We start from the raw sequence: 25,192 nt of genomic DNA, 5'->3' as shown, positions 1-25,192 counted from the left end.
TCAGTACATTACAGAAAATAATGAACTTTATCACAATATGCTAATTTTTTTGAGAGGGACCTGTATTAGCAATTATTTAGGTTTATCTGGGATCATCCATCTAGAGGATAGGGTGATTCCTTAACCACTTGAGCCCCAGCCGCCGCAGATAAAAAAAAAAAAAAAAAAAAAAATCGCAGAAGTGATCAAATACCACCGAAAGAAAGCTATTTGTGGGAAAAAAAGGACATCAATTTTGTTTGGGTATAGCGTCGCACGACCACGCAATTGTCCGTTAAAGTAACGCAGTTCTGAATCGCAAAATATGGCCTGGCCTTTAAGCAGCAAAATCTTCTGGTCTAAAGTGGTTAATAATGGTTATTTCCCCAAGTCATCTTCCAGGACGGCTTAATTGAGATATAGGCTCCTCCCACCTAGCATAGGAAACACAATCCACATTAGTTTAAATACAGGTGAGAGACAGATCCACCTCAGTTTTTTGTGTTTCCTCGGCCAGACAGGATCACTAAGAAGTGGGTGCTGTCAGGTTCTGTGCTAGGTGGCAGGAGCCCCCGACCTTTCCTGTACTGGGGCAGTGTCCTTGGGGAGGGTGTCAGGGATTTTGGGGCCCCCCGCTACCACTGGAGCGAGAAGGGGGGGGGATGGAGGGACCCCTCTCCCTCTAGTTTTTGTCCAATGGGGGGGTCTTAGTGGGGCCTTACTCGGTCCTCGGCGATGCAGCGTCTGCAGAGTTCCAGCGGTGACTGTTCGGGGTGCTCTCCCCAGGTCTCCTGTGCTGTGTAAACCAGGAGATGGGGAGACGCTGGCCCGGCGTTGTCTTCCGCTCCCATTGGAGGAAGCGGATGTGACATCACTGGCCGGCGCGGTGTGAGTGGCGCGTCCACCATCTTGGATCCTGGCGTCAGAGGGAAATTCAAATTCCTCTGCAGCCAAAGCCAGGACTGGGCTCCAAACAGAACAGACTCTGTTGCATGGGCCTGGCTCCAATCCACAGGGCCCAGCTGGAACCTCCGTGGATGGACACACTGCAAAGGGCGTTGCCTTGACGGCAGGCACTTATAGGACACAGCAACCTCGGCTCCCTGCACATCCACTGAGGGGGCTGCTACAGAGGAAACGGATTGGGGGACGCTGGCGGATCCTGGCCCTAAGGTAAGGAGTGATGGGGGTCATCTGCTCTATTTACCTAGCACTGGTGGACGGGCACCAGTGGTGGCTGCATTGTTTTATGCTGCACTGTTTTATACTGTGGGGGGGGGGGGGGGGGGCACGGGCATGGTGATGTGTCTGATCCCCAGTACACTTTGAAAATTATTTTTGAAATTGGTTTTGCACGGGGCTATTTTTACCACTGAAATTAGCTTGTGCCTTGCAGGGTAAGAGCCATGAAGAAAAAGATGGTGCGGCCTCTGGGGGGAGGTCCCCAGAAAGAAATAGGTCTTGTGCAAACGAGAGAGGTCTTCAACCTGGAAAAAAGTGTTTTGCTAGGACTGTATTGATTCCCTAACTAAAAAGGAATCTGGCTCTATGTTTAGAAAATGCCTTGACACCATGAATGCAGAAATGGTTAAGAATTTCAAGAAATTCAGGTCATCCCTTCAAGAATTCAGCCCAGCGGACACATCTCAGCCTAGTACTTCAGGCACTAGTATGGCACCACAGGCCCTTCCACGTGCTCCAGCTCTGGTAGAACAAGGGGTGTCAGAACAATTGGAGGAAAACGCCAGTGAAGTTTCCGGTAAAGAGCAGTGAAGTTTCCAGTACAGAGGAAGGGGAAGTTAAGGAAGACAAGGCTAGTCAGGTCCAAAAGTTTATTTTTCCCTCTGATGAAACGGACGATTTACTAAAAATCATATATGATACATTAAAGCCTGTCGGAACACGACAAACTGTATGCAGGTTTACAATTAAAGGATGTCCGAACATTCCCTGTGCATGTCACGTTCAAAGATACCATGTTACAAGAATAGAGAGCCCGAAAAGAAGGTTTTTCTCCAGAAATCTGAAGAGAAGGTTTCCGTTCAAGGAAGACGCAGCACTGTGGGAAAAATGGACATAGCTTTGTCAAAAGTAGCCTATCGTTTGAAGACGCAGGGGCGCTAAAGGATGCGATGGATAGAAAAGCGGAAGGCTATCTGAAGAAAGCATAGGATGCGGGGGTGGCCAATTTTCAACCGGCCATTGCGTCACTTGTGTTGCAAGGACTCTGGTTTAAACAATCGCAGATCCTCTTGGAACAAGATACTCCAAAGCAGGAAATTCTGGACTCGCTCCCTATCCTCAACAAGGCGGTTGCCAATAGAGCGGACGCTTCAGTGGAAGCTATTCGATTTTCGGCGGGGGACACGGCTTCTAAGGCCAAGTTGTGTTCGCTACCTTTTAAAGGGGGGAGGTGGCCTAATCTTTGGCGATCTAGACTCGGTATTGAAAAAGTCGGCAGATAAGAAAGGTTTTCCTAATCCGAAGAAACAGAAGTTCAATAAGCCTTTTCGTCCTTTCAGGAATAATCAAAAAGGCGCAGCCAGGAAGGACCAAAGTAGGCCCTGGCAACAAAGGAAATGCAAGGGTCAAGAGGGATTTTTGCTTAATCCCTTCCAGACCAAAGACAAGAACCAATGACTTCCTTTTCAGGGTAGGGGGGAGGCTGGGGGCCTTCCTACCCTTCTGGCAAAGGGTTACAGCCAACAAATTCATTCTGGATCTAATCTAAAATGGATACAGAATAGAATTTTGTCAAGTTCCCCCAGTTCGTTTTTTGGTGACCCTGCTACCATTACCCACGGCGGTTGCCATGACTGGTCTTATCCAGAAGTTTCTGGATCAGAGGGTAATTTCCTCCATTCCTCAAGCTCGAGTCTAGGGGGGATTCTTTTCTCATGTGTTCGTCAAAATAAAACCATCAGGAAAATACAGATTAATTCTGAATCTAAAAGAAGTCAAGAGTGTCGTGTACAAGAAATTCAAGATGGACACGATATATACAACAAGAGATCTGTTCAGAAACGCTTTTATGGCAACAATCGATCTGAAGGATGCATACCTGCATATCTCGATAAGGGACTGCTCAAAACCCTCTGACACTCTGGTTTCAGTTCAACGCTCTTCTGTTTGGACTGGAATCGGCACCCAGGATCTTCACCAAGCTCTGCAAGGGTTGAGGACCGCAGGGGTGCAAATAATACCTTACCTAGACGATCTGTTGCTATTTGTGTCAGCCGCAGAGCTAAAGCATCTAGCCTTGACGATAAACCATCTACAGTCTCTAGGGTGGATTGCGAATACAGAAAAGTCAAACCTGCAAACTACTCAAAAATTCATCTTCTTGGGGTACATTCTCAACTGCTGTGAAAGCAGAGACATATTTGCCAACAGAGTAGAAAGACCTGTTGAAATCGGAAACCTTCAACCTCCTGTTAAGACATGGAATAATCCTTTAGGGAAATTATGAGGTTGTTGGGGCTTATGACGGCGGCTATCCCAGCGATAACCTGGGCTCAAGCACATATGAGAAAACTAACGAATTTCTCTGACAAAATGGAACTGACAATTGAGTACCTTGAACGAATGGGAAACTATGCCGGATCAAGTGAAAAACTCTTTACACTGGTGGCTACAGGAAGGCAACCAGGCGATGGGGAGACCCTGGACACAGGTAAATCCTGCCCGCATAACAACGGATGCAAGCGCGTGGGGCTGGGGAGCCCACACGGAAGAGCTAGCCACCCAGGGAAATTGGGAGAGATCAGAGATAAACGACTCCTACAATGTAAGGGAGGTAAAAGCAGTTTGGATGGCTCTTCTTGCCTTTTGGCTCAGCATAGAAGACATTCTGATTCTGTCAGGCAATGTGGCTACAGTGGACTACATAAACAAGGGGGGACACTGGCACCTTCCCTCATGTCGGTGGCAGAACTGATCCTTACTTGGGCGGAAGAAAACACCCTCTCGCTGGTGGCCATTCACCTCAAGGGAGAGCTGAACTATTTGGCAGATCTTTTAAGCAGAGAGAAGATTTACCATAAGGCATGGAGCCTGAACCAGGAAGTGTTCAGGACAATCACGGAAAGGTGGGGGTTTCCACTAATAGACCTGTTTGCCTCGGCCAAGAATGCGAAAGTGGAGGATATTTACTCTAATTTACAGGGACTATCGCAGTCGGGGTATGGTCAAAACGGCAAGAGCTGGATTTCCTACGGGGGGGGTGGACTTAGGTTTAGTCCCCAACACCTTAAAAGTTCAGGGGGCGGCCCTATCCAGCTTTCTAGACTTCAGATTAGCGGAACACACGCTAATTAACCACTTTACCACCGGAGGATTTTCCTGCTTTACGTCCAGGCCACTTTTTGCAACTTGGCACTGTGCGAATTTAATTGACAATTGCGCGGTCATGCAACGCCGTACCGAAACAAAATTTACGTCCTTTTTTTTCCCCACAAACAGAGCTTTCTTTTGGTGGTATTTGATCACCTCTGCGCTTTTCAATTTTTTGCGATAAAAAAAGAGCGACAATTTACAAAAAAAACAAAAACAAAAAAAAAAAACAATATTTTTCTACTTTGACAGTTAAAAAATATCCAATATATTCAATTTTTGTCATATATTTAGGCCCCCTGAAGAAGCCACGTGACCAGAAGTGGCGTAACGCGTCGTAGGGCAGAGCACCGGAAGTGACGTCAGAAAGAGGAAGGAAAGTCCGCAGATGAGCTGTACTCTTACATTTGCTTATAAATCTTCGATTCTATGTGAGTGCATTATATTTTATTTAAATAAATGATTTTATTACGGAAATACTGCACTAAGCACCTTATTTTGAGATCCGCGGAGAGTCCAGAGGGCATTCACCATGATCCAGATAAGAGGCTATTACCATCCCCTGTCTGTGGAGCGAGTAAGGAGAAGAGTTGAACAGGAGAGTCATACAATTAAAAGGCGCATTCCCTTATATATTGATTATATAGGGGTTTCAAGGATTGAGAAGCACCCCCTATTAACACTTGGTGAAAGGTGGCGGTCTAACAGCAAAAAAAGGATGAATACCGCTTATGCGGGTTAAATAAATTTGGACACTACAAGCACTTTTTTTTTACCCATAAGCACTTTATGCTAAGTTTGTTCTTATATATTTATCTGCATTGATTGAGCACTTGTCACTATTTTTTTTTTTCACCTTCCAGTCTGTTTGGAATACTAGTTTATAGCAAAGACTGTTCCCTGGATATCAGCACTGTTGCACTTTATATATGTTTATATATCGAGGGTGGTTCCACTAATATTGTTTAATTTATTTTTGAGTCACATATATGAGTGTGTATTTTTAAGGTATATTTAATAATTTGAACACCACCACAGAGATGTTTTATTGATTTAGACAATTTTCACTATTTAGTTATATTTATATATTTTTTTCCCTGAAGCACGATGCCTCCCCCCCCCCCCCCCCCCCTCCTCAAATACCTATTTAGCTACATGTCTTTGACAAAAAAAATTCTCATTGAGCGTATTTTTAACCGCTTTAAGACCGGAAGATTTTACCCCATTCCTGACCAGGCCATATTTTGCGAATCGGCACTGCTTTATTTTAATGGACATTTGCCCTTTTTCCCCCCACAAATAGAGCTTTCTTTTGGTGGTATTTGATCACCTGTGCGATTTTTACTTTTTGCGCTATAAACAAAAGAGCGTCAATTTTGAAAAAACAATATTTTTCATATTTTTTTTATATGAAACTCCCCCCAAAAAAAAAAAAAAAAACGTAAAAATCAAAAATTTTTAACATTTTAGGCCAATTTGTTTTCTGCTATATATGTTTGGTAAAAAAAAAAATCGCAATAAGCGTATTTTGATTGGTTTGCGCAAAAGTTATCGCAGGTACTAACTACGGGAAAAATTTGTCATTTTTATTTTTTTTTCTTAACGAGTAATGGCGGCGATCTGCGATTTTTTTTGCGGGACTGCGACATCGCTGCGGACAGATTGGACCCTTGACTGACATTTTTGACACTTTTGGACCAGTGACATTACTACAGTATTCAGTGCTATAAATATGCACTGTTACTGTAATGACACTGGCAGGGAAGGGGTTAACTTTATTGGTGATCAAGGGCTTAAATGTATGCCTGGTGCTTACGGACGTGTGTGGGGGGAGGGGATTGTGTGACACAGGCACATATCGCAGGTTCAGTTATGCTGAATCCTGTAATCTGTCCCTGCCTGTCACATAGGAGATCCGCCTGCTTTGTTTACACAAGCGGGCGGATTTCCTCACTCAATCCCCGACGATCGGGGAAGAGCGGCGGTGATCACCGCCTCTCCTCCCCTGACCCGACTCCCGCTGTGTCTGAATACAGCGGGAGCGCATGCCGCCCACAACGGGAGGAGTCGTTGGTCTACGTCGCTGGACGGAATCGAGCCACTTTGCCGCAGTACGCTCAATGTGAGCGGTCGGCAAGTGGTAAAAAGATTTATTAATGCCGTCTCTAGGAACAGAGGCCTGCGACTCAATAGATTTCCCCTTCAGGATCTGTCTACGGTGCTGCAGAGTTTTGCGAAACATCCTTTTGAACAGTTAGACGAGTGTACTTTAAAATTGACCTAGAAAACATTACTCTTGGTAGCTCTGGTAACGGCCAAGAGATTCAGCGAGCTGCAAGCCTTTTCCGTAGCAGAACTATACTGTTCCATTCTTCCTGGTCCTTTCACTGGATCCAGATTTCCTTCCCAAAGTATCTATACATTTTCACCGATCTCAAGAGATCTTTATCCCATCTTTCTGCGGTCAAGCCAGCAATCCCAGGGAAAAAGATTTCCAAAAGATTGATGTGAGGCGATGTCTGATAGGTTACACTGAACGCACTAAGGATTGGAGGAAAACCACTAAACTGTTCCTGCTGTTCTCGGGGAAATAAAAAAGGATCAGCTGCCTTTAAAGCCACCATTGCTAGATGGATGAAAGCAGGCATCATAGAGGCATATGCATCGGCGGGGCTTCAAGCGCCCATCAACCCTAAAACCCACTCCACTAGAGCTCTAGCTACGTCCTGGGCTGAAAGGGCAGGAGCTACCCTGAGCCAAATCTGCAAAGCAGCCACGTGGTCTATTATGTCACTCAATTAAGCCGTCCTGGAAGACGACTTGGGAAAAACTAAGTTATTACCCGTTAACTTGATTTCCAGTCATCTTCCAGGAAGGCGCTGCTTCCCGCCCTATCTATAATGGGCCTTTGGTTATTTATCACTGGGGGGGGGGGGGGGATCTGCCTCTAGCCTGTATTTAAACTAATGTGCATTGTGTTTCCTGTGCTTGGTGGGGAGGAGCCTATATCAATTAAGCCGTCCTGGAAGATGACTGGAAATCAAGTTAACAGGTAATAACTAAGTAGAGGTCTATAATTTTTACCATAGGTACTATTCAACTGTGAGAGATGGAATCTAAAACAAATATCCAGAAAATCACATTGTATGATTTTTAAAAAAATTGCATTTTATTGCATGACATAAGTAATTGATCATTTAACCAGTAAGAGTTCCGGCTCTCACAGACCTGTTATTTTTTCTTTAAGAAGCCCTCCTGTTCTCCACTCATTACCTGTATTAACTGCACCTGTTTGAACTCGTTACCTGTATAAGAGACACCTGTCCACACACTCAGACTCCAATCTCTCCACAATGGCCAAGACCAGAGAGCTGTGTAGGGACACCAGGGATACAATTGTAGACCTGCACAAGGCTGGGATGGGCTATAGGACAACAGGCAAGCAGCTTGGTGAGAAGGCAACAACTGTTGGCGCAATTATTAGTAAATGGAAGAAGTTCAAGATGACGATCAATCTTCCTCGGTCTGGGGCTCCATGCAAGATCTCACCTCGTGGGGCATCAATGATCATGAGGAAGGGGAGGGATCAGCCTGGAACTACACAGGAGGACCTGGTCAATGACCTGAGAGCTGGGACCACAGTGTCAAAGAAAACCATTAGTAACACACTACACCCTCATGGATTAAAATCCTGCAGCGCACGCAAGATCCCCTTGCTCAAGCCAGCGCATGTCCAGGCCCGTCTGAAGTTTGCCAATTACCATCTGTATGATCCAGAGGAGAAATGGGAGAAGGTCATGTGGTCTGATGACAAAAATAGAGCTTTTTGGTCTAAACTCCACTCGCCGTGTTTGGAGGATGAGTACAATCCCAAGAACACCATCCCAACCGTGAAGCATGGAGGCGGAAACATCATTCTTTGGGGATGCTATTCTGAAAAGGGGACAGGACGACTGCACCGTATTGAGGGGAGGATGGATGAGGCCATGTATCATGAGATCTTGGCCAACAAACTAAGGAGTGGCTCCATAAGAAGCATCTCAAGGTCCTTAAGTGGCCTAGTCTCCAGACCTGAACCCAAAAGAAAATCTTTGGAGGGAGCTGAAAGTCCGTATTGCCCAGCGACAGCTTCGAAACCAGAAGTATCTGGAAAAGCTCTGTATGGAGGAGTGGGCCAAAATCCCTGCTGCAGTGTGTGCATACCTGGTCAAGAACTACAGGAAACGTATGATCTCTGTCATTGCAAACAAAGGTTTCTGTACCAAATATTAAGTTCTGCTTTTCTAATGTATCAAATACTTATGTCATGCAATAAAATGCAAATTAAAAATGCGATTTTCTTGATTTTTGGTTTAGATCCCATCTCACAGTTGAAGAGTACCTATGTTAAAAAATTTGCAGACTTCTACATGCTTTGCAAGTAGGAAAACCTGCACAATTGGCGGTGTATCAAATACTTGTTCGCCCCACTGTATTTATGCTGGTATTAATAAGGATTAGTCTTTTACCTTTTTTATCTCACTTCATACTTTATTTTATAATTTAACCTTTTCTTATATTCTGTATTTTTTATCCCCAATTACTATTTTTTTTTTCTTCTGCCCATCATTAACATTCGTTGGGATTCCATTGGAAATGGGTTATATGTAGGTTTACTTTGGAAGCTGTTCCTTAGAACTGTACTTAATCTAGTTTTTCTATATATTTAAGAATTTTTGCACATTTTTATTTTTTTTATGATTAGGGGTTTTTCTAGATTATGTAGTTATTAGGGCCATTAATAAATGTTATAATCAAAATAATGTACCCTACATTTGATGAACTACAGTTGTTTTTTGTCCTTTGATCATTTTTATGTAGCCCCACTGTGCTTCTCAATGAGTGGCATTAGTTAATTTACATGGGCCATCTGTAGATGTATAACCTATACTTTTACAACCACTATTTTTAACTGACCCTTAATGCCTCTCTGTCTATGTAGAGTTATTAGGGTACAAGGTTTCTCATGGTTAATTGATAATTGGATGGTAGTATGAAATATTTATGTCTTTGTCAGCCATTTTGATGTAGCTGCGAAACGCTCGTTCAACAGAGCGGCCGCGATCCCATTGCACATGTGCAGCCCTCCGAGGTTCTTTGGGGTCACCGTGCATGTGCAGAAGTCCTATCGACCGGCAATACTGGAGGCTGCAGATATGGTTATGGGATCAAGTTGTGAAACCAGGAATCAGATGTTGGTACCAATTTATTTATATCCCCCTCTCGGCCATCCTGATAGATGCATTAGCTCAGCCTTTTAACAACCGAGATCGTACTGCGCATGGGCGAGCCTCCGAGATTGATCGGGGTCATCACAAAATGTTCGATAGGCATTTAACCAGTACCCGTGAAGATCTAGATATTATAAAAAGCCCCAACCTACACTGCTCGGTTTCTCCTCCAGTTAAAGCCATGATGGATGTGGCACAACGCGTAGAGGTACCAAGCAGTGGGCAGGTTTGATGCTATCCATGTGAATACTGTTGGAATTGTGATCCTTATGCTGTGTTTTAGTTCAATAAACGTGAGTTTAATTTTTGAAGCTTGGATCGGTCTTACTACTTGTATTTTTGGGTCTCTATATGTGCTAATTTGGAGCATTGTCAAGGACCGTGGAGTTGCCTAGTGATTGGATGGCAGTGATTACCTTCCTACTACTGCTACTGACCCCTAGTGGGCTAACTATGGAGGTGAGCAGACACTTCCATGGGGATTGCAGCACAAGATTTAAAGAGTGGAGACATATGGAATGATTCACATATTGCACTTTAGAGACTTTGGACTTTTTTTTTCACTTGCTTGCACATATGAGTGCCTCCTCTTTTTTTTTTTGAGCACTTCAGGATTTATTGCTTCACTTGCACTTTATATAACAGACGGTGTCTCTGTACTACAATTGTACTTTAGGAGTTGCTTACTTTGAAATGCATTATACTCAATGGTATATATATATATATATATATATATATATATATATATATATATGTATATGTATATATGCGCGACTCAGTGTACATCTTGTGATATGTATGCGTTCCGCGATCATGCGATTGAGGGCGAATACAAATGCACAAAATGTAAGCATGTTGCTTCCCTGGAAGCCAAGGTCCTGAATCTAGGGAGGCAGCTGGCAACACTGAGCCGAATGTCCATACCGAAGGAGAGCCGGGATCGTACCCGTCAGGCGCAGGCAGGGGCCTGCACATAAGTGTGCAGAGTATTGGAGGTGCAGGCATCAGAGCAGAGTAGAGGGGTGACAGTTAGGAGGGGTAGAAGGGGACAAGGCAAGGAGGCTGTTCCTGGGCTGGAGCACCCCAATAGATACACCCCGTTGCGTGATGTCGGGGAAACCAGTCAGGGACCAGCATTGCTGGAGCAGAGTGACGCCCCTAGCTGCCAGGGGAAGAACTCCTCCAGTGAGGCCGGGAGAAAGGGGAAGGAAAGACGGGTGCTGGTGGTAGGGGACTCAATCATTAGAAGGACAGAGGGCAATCTGTCACAAAGACCGTGGGCGCCGAACAGTCTGTTTACCGGGTGCTCGGGTTCGGCACATCGTGGATCAGGTGGACAGATTACTGGGTGGGGCTGGGGCTGGGGAAGACCCAGCTGTCATGGTACACGTGGGTACCAATGACATAGGCAGAGGAAGAGGGAGAGTCCTAAACGATTTCAGGGACTTGGGCGCTAAGTTGAGGAGTAGGACCTCCAATGTAGTATTTTCAGAAATACTACCTGTACCTGGAGCCACACCAGAGAGGCAGCGGGAGATTAGGGAAGTTAACAAGTGGCTGAGGAGCTGGTGTAGTAAGGAGGGTTTTGGGTTCCTGGAGAACTGGGCCGACTTCTCAGTCGGCCACCGGCTCTTTGGTAGGGACGGATTGCACCTAAATGGGGAGGGTGCAGCCGTACTGCATGAGAGGATGGCCACAAAGTTAGAGGGGCTTTTAAACTAGGTGATGGGGGGGGGGGAACAGATGTATAATTAGCCAGTGGAAAGCAAGATTCAGAGGGCAGAAATGGGGGCATTAGCTGTAGGGTGTTCAGAGCTCCTAAACCCAGGGTGGGTATGGGGAAAAAAAAATCAAGAGAGCAGCCTAAAAACATCAAATGAGGATATATGTAACCGGTCAAAATTACGAGGTTTGTATACCAATGCTAGAAGCCTGGCTAACAAGATGGGAGAGCTGGAGCTACTGATGTTTGAGAAGGACTTTTTTGGGGATAACAGAGATGTTGTTTAACAGCTCTCATGATTGGATGGTGACCATTCAGGGGTATTCCCTTTATCGCAGAGATAGAGAAAAAAAAAAAAAAAGTAAAAAAGGGGGAGGGGTATGTCTGTATATTAAGAACAGTGAACAGGTAAATATGAGGGATGATAATAATGGAGCTATGGACGAGGCAGAATCTCTATGGGTAGAACTTCAAAGGGAAGGCACTGTGGGGAAGGTAATATTGGGCGTATGCTATAGGCCCCCCAACCAGAGGGAGGAGGGGGAGGCGGACATCCTTTTACAGATAGGATTGGCAGCAAGGATGGGAAATATCATAATGGGGGACTTTAATTATCCAGATATAGACTGGGCAGAAGGAACCGCGCATTCAGCCAAGGCTCGGCAGTTCCTAAATGTTTTGCAGGACAATTTCATGGGTCAGATGGTGAATGCACCGACAAGAAACAATACTGTACTTGACCTACTGGTTACCAACAATACAGACCTGATCACGGATATAGAAATATGGGGCAACTTAGGAAACCGTGACCATAGGTCAATTAATTTCAGTATTAATTATGGTAATAGGAAACACAAGGGCAATATAAGAACACTGAATTTTAAAAGAGCCAATTTCCCAAAACTGTGCTCTCTGCTAGAAAATATCAAATGGGATAGAACCCTGGGAACAAAGAACACGGAGGAAAAATGGGAGTGCTTCAAGAGCATACTTAAAGGGACTGACCAGTGCATTCCAAAAGGGAAATAAATTTAAAAGAGCAAAACTAAACCCTGGGTGGCTAAACTCTGACATAAAAATGCATATTAATGCTAAAGAAAAGGCCAAGACTGAGGGGTCATTGGCAGCATTCAAGCATTACAAAGAGTGTAATAAGAAATGTAAAGACGAAATCAGGGCAGCTAAAATAGAACATTAGACATATAGCGGAAGAGAGTAAAAAGGGGGGCTACACTACTACACTAACCCAGCTTGTAAGGCCAAACTAAACAACACACCTCAGGAAATACCGTCACGGCTAACAGAAGCTAGACTTAGAACTAAACTAGAGAAACTTAACATAAATAAATCACCGGGACCAGGTGGCTTGCACCCGAGAGTTCTTAAGGAGCTCAGCCAAGTGATTGCCAGACCATTATTCTTAATCTTTAAGGATAGTTTACAGATGGGTATGGTGCCAGCTGATTGGAAAAAAGCCAACGTGGTACCATTATTTAAAAAAGGGGCCGAGATATATCCCGGGTAACTATAGGCCGGTCAGCCTAACATCAGTAGTCTGCAAGATTTTTGAGGGGATGTTAAGGGACCACATACAAGACTTTAGTAATAAAAATGGTATTAGTAGTAATCAGAAATTGATTCATGAAAAATCGTTCTTGCCAAACCAATCTATTAACCTTCTATGATGAAGTGAGCTGCCACCTAGATAAAGGTAAGCTTGTGGATGTGGTGTATCTGGACTTTGCAAAGGCCTTTGACACCGTTCCCCACAAACGCTTACTATTCAAACTAAGGAAGGTAGGTATGGACCATAAGGTGAGTACCTGGATAGAGAACTGGCTCCAGGGGAGGTTGCAAAGGGTGGTGATTAGTGGGGAGTACTCAGATTGGGCGGGTGTGGAAAGCGGGGTCCCCCAGGGTTCTGTCCTGGGGCCAATCCTGTTTAATTTATTCATAAATGATCTAGAGGAGGGGATATAGAGTAAAATCTCAGTATTTGCAGATGATACTAAACTAAGCATGCCAATATCTTCTATGCAGGATGTGGAAACCTTACAATCGGACCTGAACAAAATAATGGGGTGGGCAACTACATGGCAGATGAGGTTTAATGTTGAAAAATGTAAAGTAATGCACTTGGGTGCCAGAAACCAGAAAGCAAGCTACTCATTAGGGGGGGGACCTCTGGGTGAGTCTAGGATGGAAAAGGACCTGGGGGTACTGGTAGACAACAGGCTTGGCAGTGGCATGTAATGCCAAGCCACTGCAAGCAAAGCCAACAGAATACTGGGATGTATAAAAAAGGGGATTCACTCCAGAAATAAAGAGATCATTCTGCCACTCTACAAGACTCTGGTCCGGCCACATCTGGAGTATGCTGTCCAGTTCTGGGCACTGGTCCTCAGGAAGGATGTGCTGGAACTGGAGAAAGTCCAGAGAAGGGCAACAAAAATAATTAGGGGAATGGAGGACATCAGCTATGAGGAAAGACTACAAGCACTGAACCTACTCTCTCAGGAGAAGAGACGATTGAGGGTAGGGATGCACTAATCCGACTTTTTTGCTTCCGATACCGATCTTTTGGTTTGTGAAATCTCCGATCCCGAGTCCGATCCGGAAGTACTGTTTTGTGAGCTCATAACAAAATAATACTTCTGGATCGGTATCGGCAGATACATATAACAAATGTGCATTAAAAATCTAAAATATCATCAAACACAAAGAATAAAATGTAGTCACAAGAAAAAAAACTGTTTATTGCTTGAACATACAATAGCAATCAAACAGTAAACATTGTAAACTAAAGTGCAAAATCCTGGAAAGTGCAAACAGGAACTTAAATAAAAAAAATGCAACATAGTATAGTAGCAGCCTGAGCCTCTCTCAAGAAGATTGCATTTCTTCTCTTCTCTCTGTGTAAGGCTATTTCTCTTCTCATCCACAACACAAACACAGTCACTCACAAACTGTGCTGAACACTACACACTCTCACTTTCTGCATTAGTGGCAGACAGTGCAGGGCAGGCACTGCAGGGGGCAATACAACACCAGCAGCAGCAACAACATAGCAGCCTGATTCCTGTCCTGACCAAAAGTTTGTCGAACAAGAACAACTTGATCACACATACAGAATAGCATGTTGCGAGCATGTAGTCCAGTGTGACACCACCATCACACAGTAATTTGATGGTCGCGTCGGCGTGTTGACACAGTGACACTGGACTACCTGTTCACACAAAACGCCTTTTGTTTGTGTGATCAAGAAGTTGACATGTCACACATGATGACAATGACACAAACATGACCTGATGGTCACCATATTCTCTCTCAAGAAGATGTAGACAAGCATTTCTTCTCGCTATTTCTCTTCTCATCCACAAACACAAACTGTGAACAGAAAGTCAGAAACACACTCACTTTTTAGTGCAGGGGGGCATTATTTGGCAATACAACATAGCAGCCTGAGTCGGACTCTGACCTGACTAAAGGTTTGTTGAACAACAACAACTTGATCACACATACAGATGGCATATTGTGAACATGTAGTCCAGTGTCACATCACCATCATCACACAGTAATTTGATGGTGGCATGTGACAGTGACACTGGACTACCTGTTTACATACAAATGCCATTTGTTTGTGTGATCACACGACACAAAAATGACCAGTTTGGCCACTTAATCAGCAGCAATGGCAAATTCTCTCTCATAAAGACAAGCATTTCTGCTCTCTCTGCTGTAAGTCTATTTCTCTTCTCATCCATAATGCTGGAAACGGTGCTGAACACTCTCTCACTTTCTACACTAGTGCAGAGGGCACAGAGATATTTTGTGGCAGTGGCAGCAAGACAGGATAATCTGTATTTGTTGACTCCCCAGAACTGGAATGGGTTGTCTGAGGCAGCGATGGTTTTCTCTGCAAAATATCCATGCAGTTGCACTGCAGGGCTTGAGCTGCTTGCTGCATTTGGATCTAGTTTAAACTCCTCCACAATGTGGTCAAACTCTTGCATAAAGCTGCTCGGTGCTGCTGCTGCTTCCACCCGAGGGAACTTGTCTTGTGGTTCTGTGGCCTGTGATGCTCCAGCTCTGCTGTTCCTCAAGTCTTCCTCTAGTTCTGCTGTCAGTGCATCTTTTGCACGCTTTGCAGATTGTGCACCTGTAAAGTATCTGAAACAGAAATAAAAACGTAGGTTAGGCTAATTATGAAACACTTCATGACACTAACCTGAGGCTGAAAAACGTACCTGTCTTTATATCTCGGGTCCAGCAGGGTGGCAAGTGCATATAGGGGATCATCTTCCACAGTGTCAAAGCGTTTGTTGACAGCTTGAAGCAGGGCTGTTTTCATTGTTTTGATGCCAGTATCCGCATTGCCTTCTTTAACAAGGATGCGTTTGAGGACGGTGACAGCTGGAATAACGTCAGCGGTGCAGGCAGTTGATGAGCTTACTTTCCTTGTTAGCGCTTCAAATGGTGCTAAAACAAGGCTTGTTTTTTCTAGCAAAGCCCACTGGTTAGTGATCAGTGTACTGGGCAGGTCATCATGGTCAATGTAAGCACAGAGGACTCGCTTCTGTTCCAGAAGAGTCTATCATCAAGTACGTAGAATTCCACCTTGTTTTGACGTCTTGTTGCAGGCGTTTAGTTTGCATTTGCATCTGGAGCTGGATATCTTGCAGCCTTGAATACGCAAGTTGAGAATGTTTAAAATGCCCCACAATTTGTCTACCGATTGCAATGGCATCACTCACACTTCGTTGTGACCGTAGCCCCTCATTGACTACAAGCTGCAAGCTGTGAGCAAAGCAGCCTAAGCTCCGTACCCCCATTTTGTCTATGGCCTTTTTCATGTTGCTTGCATTGTCTCGGAGTATGACATGCACTTTATTCAAAGGAATGTGCCACTGGTCAAGTATAGCCTTAATTATACCTGAAATGGTATCGCCGGTGTGTGAACCATGAAAGTTTTTAGCTTGAAGCATTGCACAGTGCGGTGTACAGTTTGTGTCCAACCAGTGGACTGTTAAACTTAAAAGCGACATTGGACACACATCAGAGCTCCATATATCTGTAGTAAAGCTCATAGCCTTTATATCTTTAATCTCTTGAGACGTGTTGGCAAACTTTTTTGTACAGTTTTGGCACTGCGGTCTCAGAAAAATACTTGCGTGATGGAAGAGAGTACCTTGGCTCCAAGTGTTCCAGTAGGCGACAGAAGCACTCATTTTAACAACTGACATTGGTTGACCATCTAAAACAATGAACTCCAAAACTTTCTGTGTTATTGCTGAGGCTTTCATACTTTCCATCGGAAACTTTTTGCGTTGTTGAAATGCATCCTGCAAAGTTTGTTGCTGCTGGGCTGTATTGTCTGCTGCTTTGGTTTTGTTGAGCTTCAGGAATTCAGCACGCTCCTTAGCGTGGTGTTTCTGGATATGCCTGATTAAATTTGTAGTATTGAACTTTGCTGTTATACCACCTCCCCTCGAAACATTCGCTTTGCAGACATTGCAAACAGCTGTGGAACTCGGCGTGGCGAGCGTGTAATATCTCCACACTGCCGACTCTTTGGCGCGCTCCATACCCGACACACACACACGTGAGGCTGATTAATGATGTAGGTGCTGCGACGCCACGGATCGGCCCGTGGGGTGGCTAAATTTTACCGATCTCCGATCCAGCTATTTTGCCCGAATCGGGGCCGATTTCCGATCCAAATATCGGATCGGTGCATCCCTAATTGAGGGGGATATGATATCAATGTACAAATACTGTATTGGCAACCCTAGCATATGGAAAAAGAGAAAGGGAATACAATAAGACACGTGGCCACTCACTAAAACTAGAGAAAAGGCGGTTTAACCTTAAAATGTGCAGGGGGTTCTTCACTAAGAGCAGTAAGGATGTGGAATTCTCTTCCGCAAGCAGTCGTATCAGCAGGGAGCATTGATAGTTTCAAAAAACTATTAGATGGGCACCACAACATACAGGGGTATACAATGTACAGTTAACAGTAAACACGCACACACATCATAGGTTGAACTGGATGGACTGATGTCTTTAACCTCACTAACAACGTAACTATATTACTACATAGTTATATGAATTATTTTACCTTGTAGATGAGGGAACACATTTAGGTGGTAGCAGCACCTATTATTACCAATATCATCCCCATTTGGGCTTTATTTGTAAGGGTAGCGCACAATTATATTAGTCCTTACTAGGTTATATCAGCCCCCATGAGGAACATTACAAGCTGTCCTTCGATCCAGGATAGGGCTCTTGCAGCTGAACCTGCATGTACGTAAGGATCTGTACTCATTGGCTGAATCCCTGCAAAAAGTAAGGAAACTAAAGATTCCTAGCAGAGAGCCTAATTCCTTACTCCTGGAGGCTTTGGTCCCTAGCAGGGTTGGAGGGTTTGGCCACCATTAGGGGCTGCCCCTAGAAGTCTTTTTTTGTGCCTAGTGCCCTACCCCTGAAGGTGTCACTATAGACCCATTGTTCAGAGATCAAGATTTCTGCTGTCTTTCAATGAACGGAAGAAAAAAAAAAAACTTCCATTAGACTTACCGGTAACGGTATTTCTACAAACCTTCCAGGATGGAAACACATGAGAGATGAGAGGCTCCACCCTAAAGGAAACAATCAGTTCACAGCTGTTTAAAGGCCCCATCCTTCCCCTTGTCCCTCAGTTGTAAAAAAAAGTAGTTCTCCAACCGATTCACAAGGGATGTATAATCACTTAGGTACTTACCACCTATTAACATTCTTTCCTCACCCTTTTAACAGGGCGGGAAGTAGGCCTGCCGTCCTGGAAGGTTCGTAGAAACACTGTTACCGCTAAGTCTAACGGACGGATTTCTCCGCTCGCCTTCCAGGATGGCGATACATGAGAGGATAATAAAATAACCACAGGCCTACCTTAGGGTGTGACCACCGCCTGTAGTACCTTTCGGCAAAAGGTTAGACAGTACTTACACTCGTTCGTGCTTCAGAAAAGTATCATGGCTGCACTGAAAATCTGTTCCCAGGAAGCTCCCGCTTTTTTTTGGCCTAGGATGTTGCCAGTGCCCTTGTTGAGTGTGCTTTCAGCTTTGCTGGCGAAGAAACACCTGAAACCTCATAAGACATGGTAATGGCTTGCCTGATCCACCTAGAGACTGAAGGTTTTGACCCTTGCAGTCCTTTTCTTGGTCCAGAATAGAGGATAAAAAAAGGTGATTAGATCTCCTAAACTCTCTGGTCCTCTGTAAATAAGTGAGGAGGCCTCTCCTCCCATCTAAACAATTACATTTTATTTCTTGTGGAAGCAAAGCACTCATCCTCCCGTGAGACCCTTATATAATGTCATCCAAGGCAGTGCCAAACAGGTAATCCCCCGGAAAAGGGAGATCCATTAAAGCCTGCTTAGAAACTCGATCCGCAGACCAACACTCCGGCCAAGGATACACTGGATAACCACTGCAGAAGCCGACAGGTGAGCCAATAAATGAGCCGTGCCCAAGGCGGCATCGCAACAAATTGCAGCCCCCGCGCCAGTTGTCCAACAGCTCCCCCAGGGCAGGAGGCACTCGTTCCTCACCAAGTCACGGCATTGGAACTCTGCCCGTCAGGAAGAGTCTTTGTGGCAAGGGCAATCAAACACTGTTCAGAGCAGACACCGTCAGGGTGTCACGCAGCGAAAACCAGTGCATCCACCAGCGCCTGTAACGCGCGGCAGGGTAGGTAGAAATATCCTCATTATCTGAGGAGACCGGGCGCGAGGTGAGGCAGAGGTAGGTGGAGAAACGTTTCAGCGTACTTGCCCTCTCAAGGCCACCTCCACCTGGGCCCAAATGCTTCCCAAACCGCTGAAAATGCTTCGGACAGTGGCACTCCGGAAAAAGGCCTCCGTGAGGGGGTCAGGTGGGGGGGGGGGTCACATGGTCTGCAGAGGGTCCATACTGAACCACAAGAGACCTCCAGCAAAATTTGCAAAAAAAAAAGACAAAAATTTAAATGTTACATGCTACAGGCCCCCCCGGTCAGGTTTAAGGGAGTTCTCTGGTCTGACTCTGAACTGAAGTTGTTGAACAGGATGGGCCAGGCGGGCCTCAGCGGCCTATATGCACGCACACAGTCCTGGATTGATGGCGGAATTGGATGCCAGTGGTGACTGGTGAGTGGTCTGAGGGGACTCAGGGAGGCAGTAATAGCTGGCCTGGCTGTTAAATCACAGTTGGTGCTCTGCTCTGAATGTGGTGGTGGCCGGGTGCCAGTGCCCTGTGATGAGTCGGGCCTGGCGCGTCTGGCTGTAGTGCTGCAGTATTCTGGTGAGGTCAGGTGACTGGTCTCGAGTCGACTCTTGTAGTAGTCTACTCCTCACGTCGGATGTCACGGGGCACGCCACGCCAGATTCCACACAGGCGGAGCTCCGTGAAAACCAGAAGTTGGGTAAACGTCCCTGCCTCACATTCTCGTTTAGTTTTCGTTCGTTAATGAAAACTAATTTGATTTTTGTCATAGTTGTCATTTGATGAAAATGTGCTATACTTTGCGTCTCGTTTTCGTCAGTTGAAAAATGCCGGTGACAAAAACGTTTTCGTTGACGAAATTAACACTGCTGTAAACTCCATTGGCTGTAATGTCATTGCACATATTACCTGAACATATTACTAACATTAAATATTAGGGATAAATATAAGAAAAGCCATTTTCTTAATTGTTTAGTTTTCAGCAGCTTAGTAGATGCTCCTTACTTATGCGTATGCGGTGGTGCAATACATGTTTAAACTTTGTGCTATTACATACTCTGGATGGAATTGTGTTGCCGATATAGAAATGGCCAGCAGAGGAATGCTAATTTTGAGGAGGTCAATTATTTATTTAGTTTTAGTTATAGTCTTATGACTAAAATGCCATTTTAGTTTGTCGTATTTTAGTCGACTAAAATTGTGTTAATTTAGTCGACGAAATTAACACTGCCCCCCGGTCAGGCATGCCCACAGACCCCCAACAGAGAGAGAGAGGCCTCCAGAACCCACTGTCCCAAAAAGCAGTCTCAGGACAGCACGTGTAACCAACAAGCCCTCCCACATAAGGGAGTGAGCAATGGAAACTGCCCAGGGTGAAGGGAGGGACTCCACCCCTGAAAAATGCCTCAAGGCACTCCCACCTAGATTCTCAGCAGAGAATCTACCGCAAAATGGGCAAAAACGGGTCTACCAAGATGGCCGCAGCCATAATAGCAGACAAGGGTACAATAAAAATGGTGGCCCCGCGCAGGAACGCGGCAACAGGACCCACAGGGGAGACTCCTCGTCAGACCTCCTACACCATCCTGCCCCTGGGGGAACCGACCAAGGCACCCCCCCCCCAATGATCGACTGAGAACTATGGACAGCGCACCACCCGACCCCCCATGCGTCCTGCACACTAGGTCCCAGCCTCCGGTAGGCCCCCACGTGGAAGGGGGCTGGCACAACAGGACAGAGGGAAACCCAGGAGTGTGAGGGTCTGAACATCCCAGGGTGGTGCCCGCATCCACCCCAAAATCCACCAGGGAAGAAGGGGGGGGACGTTTTTTCACCGTACCAGGAACACAGGCGGGCGCCATCTCCTGACAGGATCCCTCTTCACTGGAGTGTGGGCGCTGTCGGCCAAATAGGAAAGCTGTGACATAGGCCTAGACCCTGTCATGTGCGTCCTGGCGAGACGTTTAACTTGCGGGGCCAGTCCCCGTCCAGTGGGACTATGTCGTGGCCAAAACAAGTGCGGAGATATCCAGCCCATCGCCCAGCCTGGCATAGTTGCTTGAAGATCTCACACAAAAAAAATTCCGGAGAAAAACGCTAGCTAAAAAAAAAAAAATCTACATAAAAAAAATACTTTTATACCAGGACCAAAGATCCCAGCAAGGAACTAGGTCCTTACTCCTGATTAGGCAGATTAAAACTGACATCCTATGCAAGAAGAGAGGTTGTACCCTCCAGGACTGCCCATAGGCGTAGCTAGAACTTTTTTTTCTGCCTAGTGTCCTACTCCTGTAGAGGGTAGTATAACCCTACTGATATGGATCAGAGAACTGCGTCCGTCAATGAAAGATAGAGAAAAGACTTTGTACCTGCGAGTCTATCCTGTACCCTAAATAGATCTGAACCTGGCTCCAGGGATGACTTTTCCATGTTGATCAACCAGCCTAGCGTTTGTAGGACTGTTAACACCTTCTGGGTGTTTGAACTCACTTGGTCCGCTGACCGACCAAAAATCAGTAGATCGTCCAGGTATGGAATCACAGCTTTTCCCTGGGGATGAAGATAGGCCACCGCCTCTGCCAGGATCTTGGTTAAAATCTTGGACTGGCTGCTAGACCAAAGGGGAGTGCTCTGAACTGCCAATGTGCAGTTCCTTCCTTGGTGACCACTGCTAATCTCAGAAAGGCCTGGTGTTCTGGATGAATTGTAACATGCAGGTAGGCATCCCTGAGATCCAGAGTAGTCATAAACACATCTTTCAAGGTTTTTGCGGGCTGTATAGATAACTTCCATTGAAAAACCTCTTGTACTCCAGGAACTTGTTTACGTTTCTGAGGTTTATGATAAGGCGGTATTTTCCCACAGGCTTGTGTACCACGAACACATGGGAGTAAAAGCCTTGGTAAAGCTGATCTTCTGGCAGGGGAACGATCACTAGTTGTTCTGCCAGTTCTCGAATACCATACAAAAGGGCTCTTCTTTTTAGAACATCCTTTGGAGGATAAGCCAAAGTCACTTCTAGTGGGGGTATGGATGAAAATTATAGGTGGTAGCCTTCCTGAATGAGGTGATAAATGTATGGACTGACTGAAATTTCCTCCCATTGGGAAATTAAATGAGACAATCTGCCCCCCACTTTGACTCTGGTGCCACTTAGTATCTTTGGTGCTTGAGCCTGGAGAGGGGAAAAGCAAATTACTTCTTTGCCTACCTCTACCAAAGCCCCACTTCTTATTGGGCTCATTTTTGTCTCTGTTGACTTTGCCGAAAAAATTTCCTATATCGCTCCCTTTTGGGCTTGCTAGGAAATTTCTTCCCTTTCTCAGAGGACCTGGACAATACTTCATCCAGGTCTAAGCCAAACAGTAAGGAACCTTCAAAAAGGTAGCCCACAGAGCTTCACCTTTGAAGTAAAGTCACCTTCCCAAGCTTTAACCCAAATGGCTCTCCTAGCTGAATTAATGAGAGCTCCGGTCTTAGCTGAGGCTATTACTGAATCGACTGCTGCATCGGCAACGTAGGCGACCGCTTTTACTATAACTGAAAGGGAATCCAGCAGGTCCTGGGACTTATTTCCCCGTGAAAGCTGTTTTATAAGGTTTTCTATCCAGAAATATGCATTCCTAGCCACGCAGGTTGTAGCCAGTGCTGGATCCATAGTGCATGAGTTGGCATCTCTGGCTTTCTTTAACAGAGATTCTGACTTATGGTCCATCTTTGATATTCTCTGTGTCATGAAAAGAGAGGTCAGACCTCAGTCACTTGAGACAGGGAAGCGTCCAATTTTGGACTCTTTAGGAATTTTTGCACCTCTTCCTCCTTTAAGGGGAATCTCCTTTTACACGTCTTTGGTCTAACCAGACCTCTTTCAGGAAACTGCCATTCTTGAAGAATTAAATCTTTCAAGGATTGGTGAACCAGTCCTTTATACATCTTATCCTGTGCCGAGGTCTCCCTGGGGGGCTCTGGGATTTCTTCTGTAGCATGAACAGCTTGAAGGTGTCCCTCCAGATTTTCCAGCCCAAACTGATTTCTGTTTACTTTGGTGTCCTCTGCCTCACTATCTTGATCCACATCAACCTCCTCCCCTGAGCTAAGCGGAGACTTGGCATGACTTTCTGCACTCCCTAGGTTTTCTCTTCCGTTGCTTGAGCCAGGGGGGAGAGACCCTGCGAACCTGGCAGAAAAGCAGATGGGCTTGCTTTGGAAAGTAAACTCTTCTAAGAAGGGCCCTCTTTAGGGGTTAGCTCATCCAGCTCTGTTATCTGGGGGGAAGCTACAGAGGTGCGGAAGGACTGGATAGTGGCTAGCATTTCCTCCTGCATAGACTTTCATCAACCCTGAGGCCTCTTTACCAGCCAGTTTGTTAATAAACCTGTAACAAAAGGGATTGGTGGGGAGATCTGGGCAGTCTCTCCCCACAATTACCACATTTTTTAAAAGGAGCTAGTGCTAGCTGATGCAGGGGGTGCTTTATCAGAGACCTCCTGGGTTCCACCTGGGAATTCTGCCAGAGAAGAGGAGATAAATACAAGAGCACTCTTCCTGCCCAATAATAACTTGGCTACAGGCTTGCTGGGGAGAGCATGGGAACTACCAGGGACTAAGCCTGACACTGGTATTAGCCCCAACCGGGAAAGAAACGGCACTTACTGCGCTTCGATCTGCTCTGGCCTGCAGCCACCTGCACCGACCTCCCCTCCTCCTCCATGAGGTGGGTTGCGGCAGGTTTTATGTCTTTGGGAGCTTTCTGGCTTTCTTCGGCTGGAGAGTCTGCCTTACCGCCGCCACGCGGGTCCGGCGTCTCCTCAGTACTCGCTTCCCTCTTTTGGGTCGCACTGCGCATGCTCCGCCTTTCCTGCACAAACCAGAAGTTACGGTTTGAAAGTGAGGCTTGGAGCACGCTGGCTCCTCCCCTAAGCCGCCGATATGTCCAGCGTTTTTTTTCAAATTCCGGCTGAATGGCAGGGAGGACTGGAGGAGACCCCTGCTGAAGAGCAGGCCACAGGCTCTGGAGGGACCACCACTGTGACAGGCAGCCTTTATCCTGGGGCGACCTGTGAGAAGCCTAAAAGGCGTGCAGGTAGAGTGCGGCCCTCACCGGCGTTGCTGAACCTGCCTCACAGAGGGGCCATTCAACAGTCTTCAGGTCAAACAAAAAAATGAATGTTTTGCTGTAGGAGAAACACAATCAATACTGAGGGACAATGGGAAGGGTGGGGTCTTTTAACAGCTGTGAACTGATTGTGTTTCCTGTAGGGTGGAGCCTCTCATCTCTCATGTGTTGCCATCCTGGAAGGTGAGAGGAGAAATATTCCTTATTAGCCCGGAAGTGTGCAAATCTCTTTCAGGTTTTAATTGCTGTGGTCACCAGGACCGGAAATAGGTAAAATCTTCACAGCAGCAGCATCGTAATTGACAATGGATCTGTACCAGGGGACGTTTTTTTTTTTAAATAAAACAGGAAGGGGGCGGGATCTGGGGGCCACCTTGGTAAAGGGGGCTTCCAGATTCCAATAAGCCCCCTGCCCAAAGACCTCCACAACTATTGGCCAGGGTGTGGAGAAGAGGCCCTTACCCCAAAGTGCGCTGCTGCTGCCTGCCCCCCCCCCCCCCCCCCAAGTCCTTTCCTGGCCTGCCAAGCTGCATGCGCGAATAAGGGCATATAATTAAAATAATTACATACAAAAATTTAATTTTGAAGGTGTTCTGTGCACAATTTTCTAATTACAATTAGTGATGTATCTTTTAATCTTAAAGTGATACTAAACACACACAGTTTAACATCGTCCCTTCTATTTCTGTATGTAGAGGATGGCATTGTAATTATTTTATTAAAAAAAAAAAAAAAAACACATCTAAATACCTTTTTCCTAATGGATATAAAGCTGTCACAGGACCCAAATCTTTCCCAGCCTGTCTGCAGGGAAAGATAAGCAGGAGGAGCTTCTAGTCCTCGTCTGCTGGTCATAGGTTAAAAAAAATAAATTAAAAAAAAACAGCCTTTGGAATATAGACTAAAAATAAAATATCAATAAGCGGTTTTAAATTGGTAAATATATATATATATGAAATTAACTATTTTTATTATTTTGTGGAAATAACACGGTGTGGGTGGTCACATTTCTGCTGAGATGTGATAGGGA

The 25,192-nt window shown here is 45.5% G+C and overlaps 1 protein-coding gene across 1 annotated transcript in view; it reads right to left on the bottom strand.

Moving 5' to 3' along the window:
- DDX43 (DEAD-box helicase 43) overlaps positions 1-25,192 on the bottom strand; it is a gene marked incomplete at both ends in the record, with an annotated part of 462,922 nt that overhangs the window by 213,634 nt on the left and 224,096 nt on the right.

The sequence above is a fragment of the Pelophylax lessonae genome, assembly GCF_965119305.1.
Source record: "Pelophylax lessonae genome assembly, chromosome: 3".
NCBI lineage: Eukaryota > Metazoa > Chordata > Amphibia > Anura > Ranidae > Pelophylax > Pelophylax lessonae.
The sequence above is the reverse complement of the archived record's forward strand: the minus strand, read 5'-3'. Positions and strand labels throughout refer to the sequence as shown.